We start from the raw sequence: 12,234 nt of genomic DNA, 5'->3' as shown, positions 1-12,234 counted from the left end.
AACCCAGTGTTAGGAAAAGCTCAGCCTTGTGGAATTTCTTTTACGATCACTAATTGTTCTCGCGCTGCGCAACCTCGGTGCTAATAACCTGACACGGGCAGCGAGAGTGCTCACCGTAAAAAGAAAAGGCGTTGTGTGTAAAAATACACACACTCACGCGCACTCACATACAACCCCATCAGTGCAGAAAAAAGGACTGTCAGGTATCATTACAGAGTAATAACATGTCTGTGCAGATGTAGCCATTTCTGTTCTGGATCATGTTCATGGGTGAATCACCCCATGGAAACATCATTCCTCACATTGTGTCACTGGGCAATCGGAATTCATAATTACAGAGCAACTGTTTGCACTCCAAGTTCTGAACAGCCACAGGTGTGTTTTTTTGCACAGTCCATAGCAGCTGCTGCATATTCGAATTTAATGTTCTTGTTCGGCAATTTGTTTGTGTGCAGTTTACAGTTAGGTTATTCTCTCTCTCCCTTCCTCCCTCCACCCCTCTCTCTCTCTCTCCTCCCTCCATCCCTCTCTCCTCCCTCTCTCTTTTCTCTCCCCCTCTCTCTCCTCCCCCTCTCTCTCCTCCCCTCTCTCTCTTCCCTCTTTCTCTCCTGCCTCCCTCCTCTCTCCCACTCTTTCTCTCTCTTCTCTTTGTCAGCCAGACAAGTTTGGATTAACTATCACAACACGAATCAACAGAACTCCCTCCACACCTTTGCCAAAAGTTCCATAAAGATTTCTTGTTGACGTGCACATCTCTCATTTAATTTCTGCTGCTCCCAGTTCCCAGCTTTCTGCACCCTGGGCACACCGAATTAGAGCTGGATTCTTGTGCAAACCAGCAACCTTGTCTGTTGGGAGATGTTTGTTCACTGGATAATGGATAATTATAATAATAATAATAATAATAATAACAATCCTTGCATTTGATGTAGCGCCTTATCACGTTGTTGAGACGTCTCAAAGCGCTTCACAGGACATACTGTCAAATGGATTGAATGTGTATTTTGTGGGCGAAACGTGGCAGCCAATTGTGCACAGCAGCGTCCCACAAAAAGTTGTGGATTGTCTCTGTGGGGTTGTTGGTCAGGACACCGGGAGACACTCCCTTCTGGTTTCCAATAGTCTTATGGATCTTTCATGGCAATGAGCTCTGACATTACGTCACATTGGAGGGTTAGCCAAGCCTATTTGTGTTATAGTCCTCGACATGGGTCCCATGCCCTTGACTTACAGACTACAGTGCTACCAACTGAGCCAGGCTGATAATTAATAGACTAAGTGATGATATATTAATTGTTGCATTTGATACATAACGCCTAATCATGTTGAAATATCTCAAAGTGCTTCACAAAAGTTTTTCTATAAGTGTAACGATTACATTTGGAGATGAAAGCCGCTACAAATTTGCAAATAGCAATGTCCCACACATGAAGAGAGTGACTTTTTTTTTGTAACCGTGTTTTTTGGCCAGGAACAAATAGTGTTAAAAACTTTTCCAATTAGAACAAGAGTCGGGAGTCTTTTTTGAAGGGAGCAAGTAATATTCTGGGATTTGCAAAGGCAATGGTGTTTTTTTTTGCTTTGGGCTCATAATTCTTTCATTCATAACGCTTAATGTATTGTAGTTGCTTGTTGTAGCAGATTAATTGTATTATGTCATCTTGGCTCAGTGGGTTGCACTCTCGCCTCTAGGTCAGTAGGTTGTGCGTTCAAGCCCCATGTCAGGACTTTCAGCCCACAGTGCAGTCTGACACTCTAACTCCGCTATGTTATACGTGCAGTCCTTCAGGTGAGACATGAAACCAAAGGCTTGGCTGCTTGTTTAGGTAGCTGTTAAAGATGGCCTCGGGCAATTTGAAAGGGAGAAAGTATTAACTCTGAGCTCCCTGAGCAACAGTCTTCAGGACTAATTAGAATTCACCTTGGTCAGATCTCGCAGGTACAAATCGCCGCCACGATTGCCTACAAAACCAGTCACGGCACTTCCCGGTAATTATCTGTGAAGCATTTTGAAATGTTTTAACATGGAGTGCCCCTATAAAAACACAAGCTCTTTCTCACCATATCTGTCCACTGAAACACTGTGTTCTGCATTTAAAACCTGAGCAACTGCTTTGGTTTTAGTTAATGAGCATAGTTAAAGTTATGATTTAATTAAAAAGATAAATGTGACTTCATATCTACAGGGTGATGTTCACTAGCAGGTAAACATTCATAGAGGAAGTCACTTGTGCGTGATATGTTGTGTCGGAGTCAGGCTTGGTCAGTTGGTCACATTCTCTCCTCTGAACTTTGAGCTCACACTGTCCAGCCTGATATCAATAAGATATTTGGGGGTCCTCAAATGAGATGTTAAAGCGAGGTGCCATCTGCCTGTTCAGGTGGACTTTAAAGACCCCGAAAGAGAAGGAGTTTCTCTCAGTGTCCTGGGCAACAATCCCATAGATATAAATTTGGTTGTTCACTTCAGGGCTGTTTGTGGAACATTAGTGTGCACAAATTGGCTGTTGCGTGCTGTGTTTACCTACCAAATACACACATTTAACAGTAAAACCCTGTGAAGCCCTTGGAGATAGACATCTCAACAACGTGATTAGGCGCTATATGGAATGCAAGAATATTATCCTTATTGTGTTCCAGATTGGAATGACTTTATTTCAAGCGAAAGACTATTCAGCTTTTCTGAGCTGCTTTCATTCTAAATACAGACACTTAGCTGGAGGCGTTCTCTAAAGGGACAAAGGATGACCCGCGGACTGTACAATGTGCTCCTTCTGAGTCGTCATAACTGTTGTTCAGTGTGTGATGGCCCTCTGTCTGGCCCTTGTCGTCTGAGGTTAAGTTCCTCGTCAGATACCAGGGGTACAAGCCACTGTTTGTAACTGCTGACTTGTCTGAGGCCAGAAATGAAGCATTGAGAGCTGAATGACCTAATTTGCCAGCTTTATATTCTCTTTGTGTACCTCTGTTCCACGACTATTTTCAAGCACAGCATTCGGTCTTGAGGCAAGATGTCTCAGAGAGGACCTGATAGAGGTGTATAACATTTCAAATAGGATTGAAAATAGGCCTTTCTTCATCCAGACTAATGGTGTGATCTTATGAATCTGCATTGCTCTAGAGTACGGAGATGGTATTTTCTTTTTGGTTTGACCTGACAAAAAAAAATTCACTGATTAACGAGGATTACTAATCTTGTGGCTGACACCAGTCATTCCGAGAGTTTTATAACTGGTGAATTAGCATGCAGCTTGACTTCTGGCACAACATCAGCATCAAAAGGACATTGATGCTATTGAAGAGGGTTCAGCAGAGAATGGCGGGTGTGATTGAGTTTTTAAAATGCTAAATTTTGATGGTAATCTTGACAGATTTGCGTTACCTAAAGGCAGAAGAGAAGTAGAGCAAACATTCCAATCTGTAAATTACGGTATCAACTACTCCTACGCTGACAAAATACTGAACTCGCGTAACCTTCAGCGCTCTTGCCTCGCAAGCGAGAGGACCTGGGTTCAATTCCTGGGCGCGACGAAAACTTGGGTAACTTTCCTTACTCCACACCCTTCTGTTTACCTAACACAATCAGTACCATGTTTTCGCCCACTTTACAGAATATTCTGTGAAGCTCTTTGAGATGCCTCAACGACACGATGAGGCACCATATCAAATGCAAGGATTACTATTATTATCATTATAACCTCCAGTGGTCATTGATATCATGTCTGCCTGTTCAGGTGGAGATTAGAGATCTTGGGTTGAATATTATGTGAAAATTATAATTCGCTATATGAATATTATAATATAATAATAATCCTTGCATTTGATATAGCGCTTTTCATGCCTTCTAGACGTCTCAAACACTTCACAGAATATACTGTAAAGTGAATTGACTGTATTTTTTTTGTAGGCGAAACACGGCAGCCAATTGCACACAGCAACGTCCCACAAAGAGTCATGGATTGAAATGATCAATTTATTATTGTTTTGTTTTGGAGGGATTATTATTAGGCTCTGTGTGGAGTAAGGAAACTTGCCCAAGGTTTCGCCCTCTGCCTGGAATTGAACTCAGGTCTCTCGCTTGCAAAGCGAGTGCTCTAACCACTGAGCTACAGGACTCCACCGAAAAAAGAAGAGATTCTTCCCGGTGTCGTGACTGACCATTCCCCCAGATAAAATTCACAGTAATAATCCTGCGAAGCGCCTTGAGACATCTCGATGTTGAGATGTCGCAACGTACTTCACAGGATATACTGTAAAGTGGATTGACTGTATTTTGTGCGTGAAACGTTCTACTGTTCTACTGTCTTGGTGCATCCAAAATTATTGTTCTGGGTTTACTTTCTCAATCCAATTTAAAATCTCGTAAACCTCACTAAGGTCCCCTCTGGGATGCTCCTTTCGAGACTGAAGAGCCCTAGCCTATTACCATAGAAATTTAAAGCAAGGCAAGGATTATGGAAAGGCCATTTTGCCCATCGTGTCTGTAGCTTGTCTAACGGTGCCTCATAGCTCATTCCTCTAACATTGGGGATCATCCTCATTGCTCTCATCTGCACTGCCTCCAGCGGCAGACTGTTTCTCCGAAGATGGGCTGGAACCCATAACCTTCTAACTTGGAGGTGAGAGCAAGGCTGACTGACTAATGCCTGACTCGTTAATACATTATTCTGAACATGCAATGGGAATCACTGCCCTTCTGTAAAGAGCGTAAAACCTTATTGTAACTTATAATAATCACAATCCTTACATTTTTTCACATCTTCGAGACGTCTCAAAGCGCTTCAGAGAATATACTGTAAAGTGAATTAACTGTATGTTTTGTGGGTGAAACGTGGCAGTCAATTGCGCGCAGTGGAGTCCCACAAACAGTCGTGGATTGAGTGATCAATTTATTATTATTATTATTTTTTCTGAAGGAATTATTACTCCCAGAAAAGCGATCCACCAATCGACTAACAACTGGGTTCCTACTTACTGCTAGGTAAACAGAGGCGGGTGGAGTAAGGAAACTTGCCCAACATTTTGCACTACCAGGAATCGAACCCAGGTCTCTCATTTGCCAGGCGAGTGCTGTAACCACTGAGTCACAAGTCTGGACACCCAGTACCCAAGGGATGAATGAGCTCCATATGTGACTGAACACGTCAGAGAGTACATGTTTACACACCCAGGAGGATGAACTTGTCAATTCTTGGAAGCTTTTCTCATGAAATGGGATTGGAAAACTAGCACAGGGAGAGAGAGAGAGAGAGAGAGAGAGAGGATGTGGTGAGAGACATAAGGGTGAAAAGTGAGCTGCTTTCACATGAAGAGCCAGGAAAAGGTGGCAGGCAGGTAAAGCTTAAGTTTGTTTCACTTAATACACGTAGATAGTGTCTTACAACAATAATACTAATAATAATAATTCTTGCATTTGACAAAGCGCTTATTGCATTGTCGAGACGTCTCAAAGTTCTTCACAGGGTATACTGTAAAGTGGTGTGCCTGTATATTTTGTGGGCAAAATACTGATATCTGGGGCAATAACTATAAAAAGGTAATTAGTACAAGTAGGTGTGTGCAATGTTGGCAGTGCCAAAATAATTGTGTTTATTACTGTAATAGTACATACAGCAGTGAATGGTTTCCGAAAATAAGCTTTGTTAAATCACGATGGTATAAATATGATTTTGTGTAATTAATTATTGACAGTTAAATAGGGTTCTAGGAAGGTTGGGGGTGTTGTGGAAGGAGGAGAACAGATGGGCTGAATCAGATCCTCTCTCGTGATCATAGAATCATAGAATTATACAGCACAGAAGGAAGCCATTCAGCCCATCATGCCCATGCTGGCTCTTAGCAATCTAAATCCATCACACTCCCCCGCACTCTTTCCCCAAAGCTCTGCAAATCTGTGATTGTGATCTGTGATCAGCGCCTTGGGACGTCCTCCTGACGTGAAAGGCGCTCTATAAATGGAATCTTGTTGTTGTTATCTTGTTGTATTGTGACTCTTTTTTGACGATGAGTATTGCGTGCTGAGCTTTGGGATCACCTGCTGATTAAAGGATTTTCCACAGTCGATGCTGCAGTCTTCGAATCTCTAAAACTGCGTAACAGCTGTGGCTCTGAGGCGATGGGAACGATGTGATTCCCTTATAGCTCTGAGCAGTTTCTGATCCGAGTTGGAAGAGCTGCCAAGTAGAGGTCAGACCACGACACGAGAGAGAGAGAGAGAGAGAGCAAGGGAAGTTTGTAGGCAATGTAGGATGCACCTCACAATGGGTGGCTGAGATCAACAGAAGCTGAGGTACCGACCAGACTGATTGACTGACCACCTACTGAACCACAGGACATGTGTGGAACCCACCAGAGGAAACCTGCGCTCCAGTGGATTTTCTTTCATATATGAATCATTTCCTGTGATAAATATTCACAATAGCAAATTTTGTCAGGAGAAAGTTGCATACTTGTAAGAGTTTTTTTTCTGCTTAATCAGTGCAGAATTAATACAGTGCTGTGAAATAAAGATTTTGATTCTGAATCCAACTCCTCCACCATTCCCTTGGTGTCATTTTCACTTGTCTTTTTTTTACCGTTTGTGATAAAGTGCTAGGTAAACCTGTGTAATCTTGCGGTGGGTGGAACCCAGGCTGGAGTTTTATTGTAAATTTAGTGTGGTTCAAACTTGTTCATGTTCTTTTGTTGCAATGCTTCTATTCTAGTGCAGTCCTGAGTGAGGTAGGGGAAGGAGTTTGTGGAGAGAGTGCTGCAATTTCAGAAGTACTGCCCTTCGGATGAGATGTTAGACCGAGTTCCTGCACCTGGCCATTCAGTTGGATGTTACAGATTTAAAAATTAAAGACACTATTTGAAAAGAGAAGTGGCTTTCTCTCTCCCGGTTTCCTGGCACACAATCCCCCAGATAAAACTGGGTATTCACTTTGTGGCTGTTTCTGGGACATTGCTGAGGTCAAATTGGCTGCTGCGTTCGCCTAAATGCACAGTCACTCCACTGTACAATTAAAATCCTGTGAAGTGCATTCAGACATGTTAAGGCGCTGTAATCAAATGCGAGGATTGTTATTATGCTTTCTCAGTGCTGGCTGGAGCTGCAGCAGTTTTATGACGTGTATTCTTCAGGTGGTGAGGTAAGTGGTGGGCACCAGGTGGTTTAAGCCAAGCCCATTGTTTGAAGTGAAGGAGTGATAAAACCTGATTTGTTGCCCAGTGTTTGTTTTGTTTTAGTATAGAATTCACATCGTGAACTTCACTGGAGGGAAGCGGGCTAAAAGCGAGCATACAAGAGAGTAGGCAGCAGATGATAGGAAAGCTGAACACTACCAGGTGTCAGCCTGGCTCAATTGGTAGCGCTCTCGCCTCTGAACCAGAAGGCTGTGGGTTTAAAGCCCTAGATTGGGACTTTGAACTCAAAATCTAGGCTGACACTCACTCGAGCTCAGTGCTGACAGAGTGCTCTGTTGTTGAGAGGTACAGTACTGCCTTTCGGACGGGACGAGGTCCTGTCCTGCCTGAGCGTTAAAGATCTCCTTATCTCTGTTCAAAAAGCGGAGTTTCTCCCACTGTGCCGGCCAATAATCCCCCCAAGTCATTCACTTCCTTGCTATTTGTGGGACCTTGCTGTGCACAAATTATGTGCCATGTTCACCTACAAAATGTACTTTATAGTAAATCCTGCGAACCATTATTATTACTAATAAGGATTTGCCAATGCAGTTGGTTGCCTTGTTGTGTTGTGGAAATTGATTTGTAGCATTAAACTGTAAATTACTAAACAGCCCATTGATTGTTGCTAACAGTGCTTTAATGGCGAGAGTCTGGAAATAAACTCCAGACCCCAGAATTAATGAGGCAGGATATGACTTGTCTCCATAGCCAGAGCAGTAACTAACCAATGACAAACTGCGTTAATGATACTCTTTTGTTTGAAATGGAGTGATCTGGCATTAATTAGGTTCATTTCTTGTGGTTACCGACTGATACAGTTGTGAGCAAAAGCAGCGGACGGTGAAATTGAATCCTCAATAAAATAATAAAATGCTGTATCTGACAATCTCTCTCCCTTGCTGTGAAACATCTCAGTGGATGTTTGTCAGATTACTTTAATTTTTATTGCTGCTGAAAGAGCCACAACAACAACAACAAATTGCATTTATACAGCGCCTTTCATGTCAGGAGGACAACCTAAGGCCCTGACCACCAACCAGCCAGTGCTGTCTTGATTTGGTTGCAGCAGCTATCATAATAATCATTGCATTTGGTACAGCGCCAATTTGCACACAACAATAATGTGCCACAAACAGCCATCCCCTCCACCTCACCCTCTCCCTTGCCTCTTTCAAGGCCCGTTTCACCTTCGGTCACCTTCCCTCCTCCACCCCCCCACCCTTGTCCAGCTCCTTGGGACGTCCTCCCGGCGTGAAACACACTCTATAAACACAATTTGTTGCTTTGCTAAAATAGATTAAAACTTACAGAAAGCGATGAAAAGATGCATCTGTGTGCGCGCGTGTGTGTGTGTGCGTGCTTCTAATCCTGAAACGTTGCCAGAAGAAGAAAGCTTCAGTGATTTTAAAAATAAATGAGCCTTTGATTTGGTTGAGAAGCAGCTCACGTCTTTCACTTCTGGAAACTTCTCTCCATTTTTTTCAGCAATTTAGCTTTTTTATCAGAAACACATTGATTTCAATGACACGGCAGTGATAAAGGCTGTGTCAGCAGCTGTGGGGGAGATTCAGCCTCCTGTTTCCTGGAAGCTCGTGGGAATTAGATGAACAAATCACTGTGTGACCACTCTCTGGGAGTGGTTTACTCTAGTTCCCAGTATTCCTGTCACTGGTTTCTCTGTCTCTGGGTTGCAGTTTCTGCATTACATCAGCTTTTCCACAGTGAGCGAGAGAGAAAGAGAGAGAGAGACAGCACGGTTCAAGAAATCCAGGCAAGGCACATGGTAAGACAAACGAGGACAAGTAAGGATCGTGTTAGCGTCACTTTAGTCTGAAAATTGATCATTGCTGTACTGTTTACAGTAACCGTTAGCAGCTTACCAGCACCTCATAATTGCTACGACTGCACTGTCATCAATAGCTGTTGCCAGTGACTTGATTAATATTGCTTATGGTTAGTTCATGTGTCAGCCTAGCTCAGTCAACAGCACTCTCACCTCTGAGTCAGAGGTTGTGGGTTTGCAAACACAACAAATGTCTAGGCTGACATGTTGGTGCATTGCCGGGGGGCGCTGCATCGTGATAGGTGTCGTCCTTTTGGATTAGATGTTAAAGCAAGGCGTTGTCTGTCTCGTCTGGTAGATGTTCAAGATCCTCACGGCACTATTCAAAAAGAGTGGAGTTTGTAAATGAGACCGAAAGGATCGATCTTTAAAAGAACAATCCTTTAAAAGAGCAATATAGACAAATTGGGCCAAACAGCCTTCTTCTGAAATAAAAAGAGAAGACTCGGCCAATAATCCCATAAATATTGGGGATGGTCACATGAAGCATATCTAGATCTTCACTAATGTTAGAAGCCAAAAGAATTTCAGGCCCATCATTCATTTTCAGCGTTGTGAAATTTTCGACTGTAAAATGTAAAATGATAAAATCAAACTAGTATCTGAGCACTGAGGGGGTGGGGGGGAAATACACAATACGTTGGGTTTGTTGCCCATATACGGAAAGAACACAGTTTGTCCCCATCGAATTTAGAAATCTCTAGAACGTTTGCGGTTGCCATGGAAACCGAATGAAAAGTTTGCAGGCCAAAACAACAGGAAGGTATTTCCCTGCTTTCGGCCTAGCTTGGTGTTTGCTGTATTTGTAACTGTTCCAGCAGACATCTGCTTTCGCTTTTACAGCTCCTCCACACACCCCCCCACCCCCCGCTTGGGTCCTAATCCCCGACTGTCCGGTGCGTTGGGACGTCCTCCTGATATGAAAGACGCTTTACAAATGTAATTTTGTTTTGTACAACTCGTACCTGATCTCGCACTGGATTTGAAACTGAAATTTCTGCAGGCAACGTCATTTTGAAGCCTTTGCATTTCACTGTAAAACCCCTCACCATATCCTTTTTTTATGGTTTCTGACTCTGAGGCTCCAAACCCTATGGTCATTATGACAATACTGTCATTTGTTTTCAATTTAGAAAACGTGTATAATAACAGATCTCTAAATGTCCTCATTGTGAGGTTACTATTTAAAGTTACTCTTAACTTGTAATTTAACATTGTTTTCCATTCGCAAGCCCTGTAATTGCCTGTATCCAGATCTGATCAATGATATATAATAATAATACGAATAATACTCCCATTTGATATAGTTCCTTATCACGTCATTGAGGCGTCTCAAAACGCTTCACAGAATATATTGGAAAGTGAATTGCCTGTATTTTGTGGGCAAAATGTGGTAACCAATTGCACACAGCAGTGTCCTGCAAACAGTCGTGGTTTGAGTGAGCAACTGTTTATTTTCTTGTTTTTTTGGAATGATTATTACCTCCGGAAAGCGATCCGGCAATCGACTAACAACCAGGGTCCTACTTACTGCCCGTAAACAGAGGCATGTGGAGTAGGAAAACTTCCCTCAGGTTTCACCGCGCGCAAGAATTGAATCCAGGTCCTCTCGCTTGCTCTAACCAATACGCTACAGGACAAAAATGTTTCAGTAGTTCTTCTCTGTTTGCGATTGTTTGTTGAGCATTAGACGTTTATACAGTATTTTTTGGGAGCACTGCATTGGTGGAGCTGCAGTCCTTCAGATAAAACGTTAAACCAAAGTCCAGTCTCTCTGTCCTGGCCAACAATCCCCCATTGAACACTCACTGCATGGCTTGTTTGTGGAACATTGCTGTGAGTAAATTTCCTGCTTTTCCCACCTAGAAGATACACAGGCACTACACTTTGCAGTGAATTGCTGTGAGGCACTTCGAGGTGTCTCGAGGGCGTGATTTGGCATTAGATAAAATGCAAGCTTTGTTTTTCCTCCTTACACAGAAGATATTACTGATTGCGGAAGTGTATCGTGGGTCTGAAATAAGGAGTGGGCAAATACACTTGCATTTTTTTTCTCGAATGAAAGAACCTTTTATGATGATCATTATGAAATGGAGCCATTTAGCCCATTGTGTGTGTGCTCCCCCATGGGAACAATTTGCTGTAATCCCACCCCCCTGCTGTTTCCTCGCAACTTAATATTTTCCTCAAGTATTTATCCAATTCCCTTTTGAACGCTGTTATGGACTTGGCAATGTTCCATTTACTGTGTGTTTTTTTTAAACCTCCTTCTGGAAGAAGTTATGTAAGCAAGTCATTAAACAGTAACTAACCATTCAACACTCAGCCGCAGTCCCAGTCCTCTTGAGCTGTCCTCCATCACTTTGCTATCTCTCTTCGTGACTTCTGAAACCTCCTGGTAATGCTGTCTCTATAACCATCCATGCCTTTGGTCAATTGCTTGAAATATCTTGTTTGCCTGTCCTCGCTTTTGTGCCATTTTGAGAATTCCTTTTGCACGAAGGGCAAGTCAATATAAACGCCAGTCAATGTAATGAAAGCTATTCATCTGAAGTGCTCTGGGATGCCACCCAATGTGAAATGCAAGGTGGTGTTGTTGTTTCTGCAGTCCAGTAACTGTTGCTTTGTCAGGGCACAAAATATTGTTTGTACGTCCTGCCAATCTCCATCCCCCCGCCACCCCCATCACTCCACTCCACCCCTAACCCCGCGCCTCAAGTTTCCCTCTTCCTGACCAGTCGTAATGATCCCACTACCAAACCAGCTGTGGCTAAGAGGATTGCACATTTCCAGTCTCTAGCTCAGCAGCTTGTCAGATAATATAATAATATCACAATAATAATCCTTGCATTTGATATAGCGCCTTATCACGTCTTCGGGATGTCTCAAAGCGCTTCATAGAATATATTGTATTTTGTGGGCACAACACGGCAACCAATTGCACACAGCGGTGTCCCCACGAACAGTTGTAGATCGATGTGACCAATTTTTTGGGGACCTTGTTAGGGATTTGTAAACACATCGGGACCTTGAACTCACAGTTGAAGCTGACGCTCCAGTACAATGTTGGGGGGTGTGCCTCGCTGTCGGAGATGCCATTCTTGGATTACTGTGAACAGCTGTTGGGAGAAATGATCTGAAAATCCCTTTTGCCTTAAATTGCTTTTTGGTAGTCGTTAATTAGCCCCCAAGTGAAAAATAACTTCTTGATGTATGTCCTCCAA

The 12,234-nt window shown here is 42.9% G+C and overlaps 1 protein-coding gene across 2 annotated transcripts in view; it reads left to right on the top strand.

Moving 5' to 3' along the window:
• Window positions 1-12,234, top strand: part of septin-9 (neuronal-specific septin-3) — a 163,613-nt gene that overhangs the window by 38,137 nt on the left and 113,242 nt on the right. Inside the window, exon 1 of one of the 2 annotated variants that reach the window (XM_007908195.2) lies at window positions 8,833-8,950. The exons of the other annotated variant lie outside the window; for it this stretch is intronic. The gene's annotated coding sequence lies outside the window, so the exon portion shown is untranslated. Of the gene's footprint in view, window positions 1-8,832; window positions 8,951-12,234 lie in introns of those variants that run through there. 2 annotated transcript variants of the gene reach the window in all.

This window comes from Callorhinchus milii, unplaced genomic scaffold, assembly GCF_018977255.1.
Source record: "Callorhinchus milii isolate IMCB2004 unplaced genomic scaffold, IMCB_Cmil_1.0 Scaffold16, whole genome shotgun sequence".
Taxonomy (NCBI): Eukaryota; Metazoa; Chordata; class Chondrichthyes; order Chimaeriformes; family Callorhinchidae; genus Callorhinchus; species Callorhinchus milii.
Note: the sequence above shows the minus strand (reverse complement) of the source record. Positions and strands in the feature narration are given on the sequence as shown.